The sequence below is a fragment of the Cupressus sempervirens genome, chromosome 3, assembly GCF_028749045.1.
Source record: "Cupressus sempervirens isolate cs-2001-9-10 chromosome 3, ASM2874904v1, whole genome shotgun sequence".
NCBI lineage: Eukaryota > Viridiplantae > Streptophyta > Pinopsida > Cupressales > Cupressaceae > Cupressus > Cupressus sempervirens.
Genome location: NC_143120.1, coordinates 40,667,149 through 40,681,606, shown reverse-complemented (window position 1 = coordinate 40,681,606; position 14,458 = coordinate 40,667,149).

Below are 14,458 nucleotides of genomic sequence, written 5' to 3'. Positions count from 1 at the left end.
TTGTTGGGACTGCATGTTCCATACTTCTTGCCTTTTTCATCGCTTCCTGTAAAGAAATAGGATCAAATGCCTTTATCCAACCTCTCAGTGGTTCGGATAGGCCCTCAATGAAAAGAACTATCAATCTATGCTCTGAAATGTTTGGCACCATGACTGCCAACCGCTGAAATTCACCAATGAAATACTCCAAGTTGCCTGTTTGTTTCAGCTGTGCTAAGTGTCGGAAGTAAATCTCTGGATCTTTTTTGTCAAATCTTTCAACCAACCTATCCACGAAGTCCTGGTATTCTGTCACTTGGTTATGCTAAAGTGTTACCATACCATGGTACCACCAATCATGTGCTATTCCCTCCAAATGCAAGGTGGCATATTTGATAGCTTCAATCTCTGTCATTGGCCTCAGTGCCAAAAATGTGTCAAGCTTATGAATCCAAGCTTGAGCTATCATCTTACCACTCCCATCAAATGTAGGCATAGTAAGCTTGTCTGTAGCCCTCTTCAGCTCACTATTTTGACCTCTAGGCCTCCTATCTTGTCTGAGTGACCTGTAATGCTCTCTCCTCTGATTTACAAAGCGTTCAAAGGTCATCCTCTCCCGAACCTGCGGAGCTAATAATTCCCATTCATCATTTGCAGCCATGAGTGCATCTGCGAATATGGGGTCTCCTGTCGCCTCCTCTACCGGAGCTTCTTTTGGCTCCTCCGAAACAAATGTAGGGCGTGTAGGCCTATCAGCTGTTCTAGAATGGGTCCGTTGTGATCTCTGATTACCTGTAGCACTCCTATTATCTCCCTGTTCTCCTAGCTCCCCATTTTGTCTAATAGGTGGGTTCATCCTTTCTACCATAGTAGTGAGTGCCTGTAATGCCTGTGCCATCTGCTGCTGCCCTGTAACCATAGCACGGTAGAATTCTCTGGTATCCTAATCATCATTATTCCTCCTATTTCTAGGTGGACTACCATCATGCCTCTCTTCCATATTTCCTGTTTCCTATAACTGTTCTCTTTCAATCAGAGCTCTCCTACGAGTATGGTACCTATGTGGTCCAATTTCCAGTGGCTGCATATGACTCCCCAAACCCTCAGGATGGCAGGAATGAGGCTCTGATACCAATGTAAGAACCCCAAATAGGCTCTACGCTGATCACTGTTTGTTTCCCTGGTGTAATAATTGTTTTTGGTTTGTTTTTGAATGTTTTAAGCTGTTTTTGGGTTTTTGAGTTGATGAAAAGAAAATACAAATATTGAAAACTAATCTACCTCAAATTATAACTCAAATCTGATTATAATGCTAATCAAATTCATTTATTCAGATGGCTCCTAATGTTTGTACAATACTTATTGCTGGAAGCATACATTAAAAACATCATCATTAATAGTTGAAAAAAACCTGATTTTTGTCTCCGATACGCAACCACGCTGTTGGTTGCTTCCTCGTTGGGCAGTGCCTATCAAAAACTGCAATATTAAATCTCTGATTTTTAATTCACTGTAGCGCTGTATTGTTCACAGCACTGTAGCTGCTGTTATAACCCCGTCCAACCTGTAACAGATTCATCCAATTCTTTCCTACTAAACACAATATTGACTCCAGAATGAAGTCAACTCACTGGCAAAATTCAAGTGATATTTCACACTCTCAAATTGCATCAACTCTGAAGATACTACGTCCTCCACAGTCTGAATTCTTCTCAAACTTGTAGAAACCCTTGTTGCCACAACTTCAAGAAATTTCACAAGGCAAAGTTTTTAAGTACTTCTCATAACCTGCTCTTGAAGGAAGACAAGGTTTGTTTATAAGGACTCCTCAACTCCAAAATGAGTCTCCACGCTCAATGTGGGATAAAAGATATAATAATAACATAAAAAATGTTATTACATTAAAACTTAGAAAACCCCTTTTAATTTTTCCATAAGCTTGGACCCACAATTAATTGAAACGATGGCCCCTTTTATGATATCATGACCCTCACTTAAGTTATATATTATAACTTAACAATATAGGCTCAAAACTAATAATGTTTATTTTAACTAAATAAACATTAATATCTCCATTATTACTCAACATTTTTGAATGTCATTTGGACTGGGAGCTAACATGATAGAACTGCATATGACCATACCCCTTTTCTAAAAATAGCAGGGGTCTATCTTTATAACTCCAAAACTACTAAAAATAGCCTGACCAAGCCAAACTCAAAGGAAAACTCATCATAAACAAACTCTAGCAACCCAGAAGAGTACTCTGCTCTGGTCCTTGGAGGATCTCCACACCAAGGTGACCCTCTATCCAATCTTATTAGCCTACGAGGGTCTCTGATAGGCTAATCACCAGCTAAAGTGATGTCTCTAGCTAGAAGGGGACATCACAGTATGCTCTTTGCTACTTGGAAGTGATGCCCAAGATTAAATTAGAAACCTAGATGAATTTGGAAGATGGTACCTGAGGGAGGAAAGAAAGTTAGTGGTTCTCTTATATGAGTCTTTTTTATGAAGAGGTGATATTTCCTTTTAGGAAATCAAAATATTGAGAATAGACAAGTTGGGATTGATAAGCTAACTTAGTGATGAAAATGTTCTACGTGTTTGGGTAAGGTAACAAGGTAGAGGATTCTAACTCACTATAATAAAGAATCTTTGTAGAGTGAAAGACTCCATAGCCATGTTATTTTCCTCTTCTTCATTCTAATATCGCATATCAAGAAGAGGCTATGTATGTTGCACTAGCTAGCGCTAGCCCCAGTCTTGTTAGTCAAGTGTGCACACTTATAGATGTCAGTGTGGGTTTCTAGCCTCAAATTAATTTGTGAAACTGTCAAGGGTTAATATGAATGGAAGCCAAGTAAAAACCTCTTAGTTAGTTGCTACCTAGTTCACCTCCAAAAGGGGCATAATATTTGTGCAAGGAGGGGGAATAATCTCTCGTATAGATACTCACCATAGGCATGTACCTAGACATTGGAAGGTGGTATATGCACTTGACCCCTGCCACAAGGGTGCTCATTCATCTTATATGTTATTGAGTCCTTAGAATACACCAAAAACATAGGTGCCCTCTAGTGGGGTGACACAACTGAGTGAGGTGAACACATGCACATAAGTTGTGAGACAAAGGTTTTGCTTCCTCTACCATTTTTGGTTATAGGATAAAGAAAGTCTTTTTTTCAAGTCTTTAAACTTGTCCAAATCTTTCAAACAAACTAAAGCTCAAGACTCCCCTATCCATCTGAGTTGCTTTTTCCTCAATTGGATTTTTTGTGACTACTGCTTGCTTCCCGTGTCTGAAAATAACTATATTTGTAAATCAAAATGATGTCCAAAATTTGAAAAAAAATATTGACATCTATCTATAACTTGTAAACACTATCAGTACTCTATTTAAAAACTATCAAAACCTCTAAAAATCTCTTCAAGTTCAGTCAAAGCTTGTCAAACTAGTCCTTTTCTCACTTCTAGTTTTACACAATTTCGTGTGAGAATATTGTCTTCTAGCATTTCCTTGCGAGGTTCTGTATAGTTCCTCACACCCTTGTCTGCACATATGTTGGATGTAAACCTAATGATTCTATTATGAGAATTGGTGTTATTCAGGATCTAAATTTTGTGTTATTGTGTATATTTCAATGTGTGGTTAATTTTTGGGGGTTAGGACATCTCCTTTGGGGATTCTCCTACCTTGCACTGTGTCAAGTGTTCTTGATGTGCGATATCTATAGTTTCTACTCAAATAGTGTAGCTATTATCTTTTAATATTGATTTAACCTTGTCATTTTTATATCGTCTTTACATATAGTAAAGTTCCATTTGTGTCTGGAAAAAAAAGAAAAAAGAACAAAAGACTAGGTGGTGTTGAGGAACATCATTGGAACTTATTATGCTAGGCATAAGAGACAACTAGCTCCCCTTCTTTTTACTTTAATAAACCTTTATTGGTTAATTTAATAATTTTGATAAAGTCAAAAGACATATAATTTATGTGACCATGTATACTAAGCTAGGGTTTTGTGAGATGTTCAATTTTGTGATAGTTGACATATTATAACCAACTACAATTCAAATTATCTAAATGTGATTATCTTAAAATAAATAAAAAGTAAATAGAAATTTTTTAAAACTTTAGAACAAGTATAACGATGAATAAGATTCAATTAGTTGGAATAGATTAACTTAGATTCAAAATAAATCAAAACTATATCTATAATCTTAACCTTATTATTTGAGCTTAGAAGAAGACTTTGCTTAGAATTTTGAACCAAAATAGAATAGTGCAATATGATACTTCAGAAAAAAAAAATCTAAATTTTTTTTTATATCCTTAATTTAAACTAATACCAAACAAATAAAAAATATATAAAATAATATAATTAAAATTCTCAAACAAAATAATATAATACAAAAAGATAAAAACAAATAAGATACACACTTCTTAGCCTTGAAAAATTAATAATAAATAAATAAAAATCCTAGAACTATTTTACTTCATATAATCTAAAAGACAATATTTTACAATTTAAAATTGCACTTCTATAAATGAGTTCTCGCTTCTTATAAGGAGTTCATAGCTTTCTACTTTTGGGGGAAGAAAACTAATTTATTTTATTTTTCAAAGTAAGAGAAAGATGGTCTTGCATTATTCTTAGAATATACTAGAATAGTGAAATGGTAGCCTAAAAACAAAATGTGATTGGGATTTAAGTACAGCAAAGTATATTGCAAATCCTTTATTATACTTTTAAAAGTTAAGGTGGATACTTTGTGCTTCTCTTTAGTGGGTTTGGTGGACTATGACATGATTGATATATGACCCATGTGCAAATATTTGTATACTTCTCTTGATTCAATGTTTAATGAATTGATAAATAACTTTTATTTATGGGCTTTGATAATGACCCTACATTCTATTCTTTTATTGTTGTAGCCGACTATAATGTATACATTACTTGGATTTGGGGTGTGCTTCGTCGTTTGTCTTTAGTTGAAGAGTTTGCTTTTCAATGCAAGGAGAAAGAAATTGCTTCCACATTGTCTTTACATTGTCTTTCCCTAAAGCATTGTAAGCTTTTCCACTGAATGAAGCATTGTAATGTCAGTGCCATGTAGACATAGTTGTAGTCCACTTAGATAAAGAAAACAAAAACAAGTGGGCATTGAGTCTTGTCCACATCAGCTTTTTCCAATGTTTGGTGTTGTTTTCAACTTTAATTTCTTTATTAAAAGACAAAGCATTAAAAAATACTACAAGCAAAGCAACGTCCCACTACAATCTAACTTTAACCTTCTTTCTCTGAAGCAAAGCAAAACAACTTAAAAGTTCAATTGGTGGAAAAAGTAGTACATATAAAGAAAGAAAGTAAAGCTTTCATTTTAGTTTAAAATAAAATAATTTAGATGATTTATTTTAATATATTGTAATTCACTTATATGATAAATAAATTTAACTTCAAAATTAATCTCATTATATTTGAATTGACAATTGATTGTATTTAAAATTAATTTAGTATATATAGAAAATTATATACAATGATGACAAATGTCAAATTTTCTTAAAGTGTATTGGGAAGTAGTCTAGTTTTTAAGTTTGATTTTGTGTCCTTTCAAACTATCTTTTACAACGATTTGTTCTTATAGTACACCCTTGTTTAGCTTATTGATAAATAATAAATAATTAATTTTCATACATATATATATGCATAATATAGAACCTGATAACCCATGTTTACTACAAAAAGCCCTTCCAATCAAACCAAATCCCCACCTTATTTTATTATAAATATTAATCTCTATCACCCTTAGGAATTTATATATATTTAATATATATTTTTAACATTATTTAATTCAAAATCCAATACTAACATTACACAAACAAGTTTTGAATTCCTAACAACTTTAAGAAGGGAAAAAGAAATTGATTTGTTCTTAATACAAGTGGATCCCAACATGAGAAACAGAAAGTTTCCTTGAGGAGGAGGAAAGAATCAAAGGAATAAAGTGAACGTCACATGGTAAATAATGGGTTGGCCCTCTTAACTAGCTTGCATGTCTTTATAAGTATATCATTATAAGTTATAAGTTATGATGTGGCAAGTGCAATACAATAATGTGTGACGTAGGCTACAACTCATATTAACAATAATATTGTGACATATCATATGAAAAGACAATTAAATTATTGTTGATAGAAACAAAAGACAGGGTGGTGAAATGAGTGAGAATAAAGGTTACTTCATATGATCCCTTCGTGCCCATGTGGACACTTTTGGGCCTCACAAGTCATTTTAGCAAAATTACAAGCTTCCAAAGGAACTTGGGTTTCTGGAATGAATGATACGGACTGAGTTTCACTAGTTATTATTACCTAGTGTTTTGCCTGTGAAATTGGAAAATGAGAGGTGTAAAAGATTTTATTTTTTTTTATTGTATTTTTTAAAATTTTAAATCGGAGGAATTCAAATTCTTGTGATTAGGAGTCATTTTATATGTTACACTTAAACTTTTTTAATGATTACTTTTTATTTAATAACAGATAAAGACAATTTAATTGTCTAGAATCAAATTGAGTAGATTTTACAAGGCGTAAGTTAATTAGTGAGTGTTTTTACATTAGATTGCATAAAAAAATTTAATATCAATAGTTAGATATAGCATTATGATAGTAGAAAATATAGAAAAAATGATGATGTTAAAAATTCTTACACAATAGAATAGATATAGCATCATGATGATAGAAGATATAGAAAAAATGATAACATATCATAGAATATGATTTTACAACATTAAAGTTAAAAATTCTTATACAATAGAATTGAAAAGAACTCACAAATTACGTGTAAAAAAATAATTAATTGTTTTAAATAAATAAAATATATTATATTTATTATTGATATAGATACAATATAGGTAGGTATATATTGGGACAACTTGTAAAACCTAAACTTGAAGTCTAAGTACCTCGGAATTGTACAATCTTTCCACTTGGAAACTTCTCATCATGGTACATAAAATGGACGGACACAAAAGTGGGTCAAGTAAAGCTGCAGAGATACTCTTAATTTTCTTTATTATTTTCTTTTCTTTCCTTTACTTTGCAAGGCTTTCCTTTTTTCCCAAATAAGCCCCATTAAAAAAGAATTAATATCAATTCAAAAAGAAAAAGGGGCTCGCTATAATTTCAGAAAATGTCCCCACGAAGACACGACAATCACGTGTACGGTGTACTAGAATATTCGGAGCTATCCGTCCAATCAGATCTCACCATACACCTTTTGACCTCATATTAATTTGACGGTTAGAATTCCTGTCATTGACATTGTTAACGATATCTATTCATTCCAAGTTTCAATTCTCGGTTTACATTTGACGGTTGCCATAATTTATGTGCGTGATTTATTATTACGGTTTGTCGGTTTTTCCCCTGATGAAGTGAATTGAATACAGGTGAAAAGCACCATTACGGGCCACGTTTTAATTAATTGGTTTTCTTAGCTGAAAGTTTATTAAAAAAACATTTTTTAGTTTGTTAATAATTTCTCGTTTTTCAAAAAAGTTGGCAATTAGATTAATAGTATAATTTTCACTAATAGTGTATTACTGATTGTTTGTGGATTAATGTATAAGTATTAAATTAATTGTACAATTTTTTTAGTTGTCAAAATATAAATAATCATATTGGTATAATAAATAATATTTAACAATACAAAGAAAAAGATAACCTGTTGATTAACATTTTTATCCGAGAACAATATTTTTCGCTCTTCAACATTTTCGTTGGTTTCCCGCTCCTTTGGCATTTTGAATTCGAATGAGTGGGAATGGCCCTAAGGGCTGGGCCAAGTCCTGGAATCATGCCCAAACTTTCAACTTGTTCTGACCTTGTCTGGGGTTGCCCAGGGGAGTGTAGATGTTGATTGTCCTGCTAGTGGGGTGTCGATGGAGTCAACAGTGGCATTTGTAGTGTGTTAGGAGGATAAAACGAGTCCTACAGTGGCTCAAGGATGGAAGGATGTGGTCCTTGGAGAGAAGACGACTCATGTCCCACTGGAAGCTCCCAAGGTGATCAATGGTGATGAGGGAGTGGAAATCGTTGTCCTGGACAACTTGGTTGACAATGTGTCTACCAACCTAAAACTTTGCCTAATTGGCAAGTTTGTAGCCTTTTGCCCATTGATTGAGATGGTCAAGAAGTGGGTAAGCCAAAGATGGAAGTTAATGGGGAGTGTGATGGTTTCAATGGGAATCTGTTTTGCTTTAAATTCATGGTTGTTGAAGACATGACAATGGTGTTGGCGGGGTCTTGGTCCTATGGAAAACATAGTCTAATGGTAGCCAAGTGGCACCCTGCGCTGGACTCAGTGAAAGAAATGAATAGTATGGCTCTGGTTTGGGTTAGGCTCCCAGGACTCCCCTTGGAGTTTTTGGACGAGAGGATCCTGAAATCTATTGGGAACTCCTTTGGACATTTTGTTGTGGCAGACATGATTACCCTACAGAAGTCTAGGTTGGTGTTTGCAAGATTTAGTGTGAATAGTTGCAGTGGGTACTTCCTTACCTGAGTCCATTATTCTGATCTCAAAGTGGGGTAAGAAAGTGCAACCCACTATCTATGAAAATGTAGGGCTTTTTTGCTAGAAATGCCCAGCGTTTGGACACTTGATTATTGATTGCAATAAGAATAATAAGTCAATTGAGGGGGAGTCAACAGGGGAGAAGGAAGTTGTGCTTGTTTATTCGAAAACAGGAGAGGAGGGAGTTGTGTCACTGGATAAAGGGGAAGGAGAGTTGGAAGGGAAGGTGAAGATAATTACTTCACCTAGAAAGGAGCTAGCAGAGAAGGTAGTTACCCACCAAGGAGAGGTGCAAACTAATAGGACAGAAGAGAAGGCGACCCACCAAGGAGAAGGGGAGATGAACATGACAAAGGCTTCTGAGAAGACCTGTGAACAGAATGGGCCTTCAGGGGGGTTAGAGGAAGGTGAAATTTTTAATGAAGAGGAGACCTTACCCTTTCTACAAGGCATTGAGGATCTCCTTAGCACCCCTTCAAGAAACATGGTGATTGAGGAGGTATTTGGGGATAAGGTGGATAAAGCTAAAGCTTTGGAGAGAGGAAAAGAGAAAGACTTGGAAGAGGTGGAGATAGCTAGAGTACTTTGTTGGAGTGAAGACATTCCCCCAATTTCTAAAATGGTGGAACCGCTGGCCACGTTGGAGGACGTGGAAGGGAAATGGCAAACCTAGAGAAGGCAAACAAGAGTATCAAAGAAATCTAAAGTGGAGATACAATTAAAGATGGATGTGGGGAAATCTAGGAAACAAAGTAGAAGAACGAAGTAGATGGCAAGGGAGGTGGCTAGTGGCAAGCAACCTACCTTGGAGTCCTTGACAAAAGGTAGAAAATGATAATTCTATCTTGGAATATGAGGGGGTTGAATAGCCCTCAAAAACAGTTTGTCCTCAAGCAACAACTATCGAACTTGAAAATTGATATCCTTCTGATCCATGAAGTTAAAATGACTATGTCTAACTTGTAATGTATTGCAAGTTATATTTGGCCAGGAGCTTATTTTTGTTATAGTGAAGCGGAGGGTGCATCAAGAGGTGTAGCTACTTTTTGGAACCCAAGTGTTGGTAAAGGAAGTTTAATACATTGTTCTAGAAACTATCTAATCATTGAACATGAAAAATATGATAAGATATGGAATATTGTTAATGTGTATGCTCCTAATTCTAGACAAGGAAGAAGCTATCTATGGGAGGAGTTGTCTGTCTTTCTCTCTCACAACAAAAATACTTTTTATATGGGAGATTTTAACTCACCTCTGTACGCCTTAGAGGAGGTTGGAGGATCAGTGGATTTTAATGACAGTATGAAGGATTTGGCTGAATTCATTAATAAAAATGACTTAATAGGTATGGAAATGTGTGGAGTGAAGTTCACCTAGTCAAATAATAGGAAGGGAGTTGACCTTATCCAAGTTTAACTTGATAGACTTTTGGTTTTAGCTAGTTGGGAGGGTCTTACCTCCTCCTCCTTCGCGGGATTACCCAGGACGGTCTCGGATCATGCTCCCATCTTTTTTAATTGAAAAGAAGTGTCCCAAAAGGGGCCCAAGACACTTTAGATATGAAATAATGTGGCAATCTCATCCTGGTTTTAGTACTAAGGTGGCAGAGTGGTGGGGGATTGGTGTGGAAGGCACTACTATGTACAAACTTTCTGCTAAACTGGAGAATGTTAGAAGGAAATTGCAACCTTGGTAGAAAAGATTTTTTTGGGGATATCTTTAAGACTAAGGCAAAGGTGGAAGAGAAGTTAGAGGAGCTCCAGAAAGCAATGGGAGAAGGCTTAGCCTCAGAAGATATGATTCTAGAAGAGGATAACTATAGAAAGGTCTAGAAGGATATAATGATCAAAGAGGAGACCTTCTGGAAGCAGAGATCTAAGGTGTTATGGCTTAAGGTGGGGGATAGGATTACTATTTTTTTCATAGATTAGTATCAATCCATAAAAGGAGAAACACGATTGACACTATCAAAGATGATAATAATGTGAAGCTCACTAAAACTGAAGAAATAGGTAACTAGGCTACTGCTTACTTCAAGAACTCTTATTTGGAGGAGCAGAGAAATATTAAGGTGGAGGACAGACGATGGTTGATTAACTCCATGCCCACTATGATCTCAATAGAGGAGAATAAGGAACTAACATAGCTGGCCAGGAGGAAGTTTGCAATGTTGTCTCCTCTATGAAAGCCTACAGATCCCCGAGCCCTGATGGTTGCCCCTCAACTTTATTCCAACACTTTTGGGACGTGGTTAAATTGGATCTACTCCAAGCTATTCGTGACTTTTTCAAAATTAGGAAGCTTCTCAAGAAACTCGATAAAACATTTATAGATAAAGCTTATGATAGGATCAATTGGACCTTCTTGTATGAAGTTATGGTTAAAATTGGCTTTAGTCAAAAGGTTATAATGATGGTTAAATCAATGGTTGAAACTGTTAATTAGTTGGTGCTGGTGAATGGTTCGCCTTGGGGGAACTTTGGTGGGGAGAGGGGACTAAGACAGGGTGACCCTATCTCTCCCTACTTGTATATCATGGTAGCTGAATTGTTGGGAAGGGCGTTCTTGAGAAAGATGGAAGGGGGGTGATCAAAGGTATTAAGCCTGCCTCCACGCTTCTGCTAGAGGTGATCCAACAATTTGTGGATGACACCTTCCTAAGTGGGGAATCCCTCTATGGGAGAAGCTAGAGCATGGAAATTTGTTCTGGAGGTTTATGCAGTCAGTGTGAGATAGAAAATTAATTTGGATAAAAGTAAGGTGTTCTTCTTCAACAATCTTGATATTCAGCAAAGGATCTTAAATATTTTGGGGTGTAATACTACTGAGTTACCTAACACGTATCTAGGACTTCCTTTGACGATGAAAGATGTAGGTAACAACTTTTGGAATACCATCCTAGAAAAAATGGAAAAGAAGTTGATTGAGTGGAAAGGTAAAACTTCGAGTAATGCGGGTAAGCTTCAGCTTCTGATTTCATATCTTCAAGGATTACCTATGTATTTCTTATCACTATTCAAAATTGCTCAATGTATGGCAGACAAATTGGAGAAAATATAATGTAACTTCCCTTGGTCGAGAGGAAGTGAGAAGAATAGGTTAAGCTTGGTAAATTGGAAAATGGTATGTAAACCTAAGAGTAGAGGAAGCTTGGGAGTTAGAAGGATATATGACTTGAATAATGTGCTTCTCACTAAGGTGGGGTGGAACCTAATGAAGGGGGAGGAAAACTGGTGTAAAATTTTAAAAGCCAAGTATCTGGGAAATTTAAAATTCTCTCAGTGCACTTGGAGAAATGATCTTCCTATGGGATCTAAGATATGGGGAAATATTGTGAGAAACAAAACTCTCTTGAAAGAAGTTGTGAGGTGGCTAGTAGGTAATGGTAATTAGATTTATTTCTGGGAGGATTTGTGGCTTACTGATAAACCTTTAACAAGAATGAAGTATGGTCCCTTTAGGATCACCTCTAGGAGCAAGCGAGGAATAAGGTTGTTGATTTTATTGGCATAGAGAGGAAGTGGAAAAAGGTTGAAGTGCAAAAGAATGCTTTAGATGGTTGGGAGCTGATTGAAGAGCTAAATGGTCTACTTGAAGGGTACATAATCCCGGGAGCAGACCAGAATGATGCATTCATTTGGAAGGCTACATCGATAGGGGAGTTCTCTGTTAGATCTTCTTACAAATCAATGTTTGATAAAGCCTTGGAGCCTAATTACTAGGGGAATATATGGTTTAATCATTTAATCCCAAAGATTAATATTTTTTGGTGGACCACCATTCATGGGAAAATATTCACTATTGATAACCTTATGAAAAGGGGTTTTCAATTATCCAATAGATGTTATTTGTGTAAGAAAGTGGAGTAGAATATTACCCATTTGTTCCTTCAATGTAATTATGGTTCTAATGTTTGGGGGAGGGTATTGCAGAAGCTAGAGGTGACTTGGGTGTTTAATAAGGGATTCAAGAAATTTGTTGAGAGCTGGCAAGGTCCTTTTGCCCACCCCCTCCTTGCCAATATGTGGAAGGTTATCCCGCGCCCCCCCCCCCCCCCCCCCCCCCCCCCCCCCCATGTTTGCTAGGGTATTTGGAAGGAGAGAAATAATAGGGCGTTCAGGAATGAAGAAAGGAGTCAAGAGGTTGTCATGGACAAGATTTAAAAACTTCTGGTCGAGAATATGAAGTGCAACAAGTGGAGAAAGCCAGTGTTTCCCCTAATCAGCTGGATATTAGAATTGCCAAGTGCTGGAGTTTGGAGGAGGGGATAATGGAGACTGATAATTCCAATCTACTGGCAAGGAAAAGAACACGATGGAAACCCTGAATAGAGAACTGGGTTTAGCTCAACTTTGATGGTGCTACTAGAAAGGAGGGTTCAGTAGGAGGAGGTATAGTTAGAGATAGTGAGGGTAGGATGCTATTGGCTTATACTGGATAGCTGGGGAAAGTGTCCAACAATATTGCAGAAGAAATGGCTCTTTATTGGGGTCTAAAATTGGTGATTAGTGTTGGATGGGAAAACATGGTGATTGAAGGTGACTCAAAAATCATTATAGATTTTGTTAAAGGCATCATGAAGGAAGGGTGGGGGCTATTAAACGTGTTGTAGAAGATATCAGACACTTATTTTAAACAAATTTGAATTGAATCACATTTTTCGGGAGGGAAATGGGGTGGCAGATGGAATGGCAGCTTTAGGCCTAAATGTGAAGGGACTAAGATGTTGGAGGGAATTTAATGCCTTGCCAAATTTGGTAAGAGAGTTAGTGAATAAAGAGATCAAGCATGATTAAATCTAGCTAGTGGATCATTTTAAATTTTAGTGACTTGTTGCTGAGTAAGCAGATAGGAAAGAGTCATTATGGACAGATGACAAGGAGTGGTAGAAAAGGTAATTGTGATAATAAATTCACATGGCCTAAAAAAGAAAGAATTTTGAAGTTTGAGATGAAAGGATTTTTAATGATTTTTCTGTGTGTGTCCTCGTACGCTAGGATGAGTAAAAGTTCAAATTTTAAATGGTTTGAGAGTATTGGGAATGATGGAAAAGATTGGAGAAGAGATAGAGGTGGTCGACATGTGACATTTATGTCTAGAAGGAACGCTACTATTATTAATAATAAAGGCCTTTATGTCTGCTTAAGGGTTATTATTTTTATGCCTAAGTGTGACTTCATTCTTAGTAATTGCCTCTAGGTTTGGGAGAAGAAGAGAGTTTTAGAGAAAATTGTAGAGATGAGAGGAGATCTTTTTCTTATTGAGCCTTCTATGATAGAGGAGAATGCAAGGAAGCCGCTGGTGTGGTACATGTTGAAGGAAGGTGGTTTCATCCCATTTATGGAGGCATTGAATGGGTATGATGAAAAGTATTCCTTGCAGTTTGTCAGTTCTTGGGAGGACCGAAGAGTCACGACTAATGACATCTCGTTTCATATCTCTGAGGAAGTCATCTCTTTAGCAATAGGTCTTGCTATGAGGGGAAAGAAATGGCAAAAAGTGACAAGGGTGGCTAACGAAGCAAGTTGGCAACACTTCTTCTTGGAAGGGGAGGAAGGCACAGAGGAAGATTTATGTGGGAGAAGCTCCCCGAGCCATGGAATGAGGTCTATCTGACGTTGATGAAGTACCTAACTCTGGAAGGGAGGTATGGTGTCTATTATAACTATCATTTCCCTCTCTTAAACCATTTTTGCCACCATGACTTTATTTCCATTTCGTTCTTTCTGTTACATGATTTAGTGGATATAGTTACTAATGTAAAATAAGAAATGAGGAAGGGTGTCAGTTATATCATTCTGCATCAAGGGTTGATGTTTTGACTATATCAATTTCACCTTTCTTTTGTTTCCCCCTAGGATCATTGAAATTGATATTCCTGCCCACCCTAACCCCTG